Raw genomic sequence first — 313 nt, forward strand, 5'->3', positions numbered from 1 at the left:
ATGATTTAGTTCGTCCACGTGTTGCTTACAATGTGTATAATAACCATAGTTTATTCTTTTTTTTGTTCAGTTTCGAATGCTGTTGCACGGTCATTGACTTCCTATAACAGGTTTGATGTGTTTTTATTCTTATTTTTTTTCTTCTGTCATCTATAGTTTCTCTCCGCTGGCCACAGGAGAGGATTCCGTAGGCTATGTAGAAGATTCCGATCCCGATAGAGAGGATCGTATGACGTATTGTGTGTTCGTCTATGTTTAAATAAGGAATTTAAACCTAGATTACACAGAGATAATCTTATCAGCCAGGAGTTAC

The sequence above is a fragment of the Penaeus monodon genome, chromosome 24, assembly GCF_015228065.2.
Source record: "Penaeus monodon isolate SGIC_2016 chromosome 24, NSTDA_Pmon_1, whole genome shotgun sequence".
Classification (NCBI taxonomy): Eukaryota; Metazoa; Arthropoda; class Malacostraca; order Decapoda; family Penaeidae; genus Penaeus; species Penaeus monodon.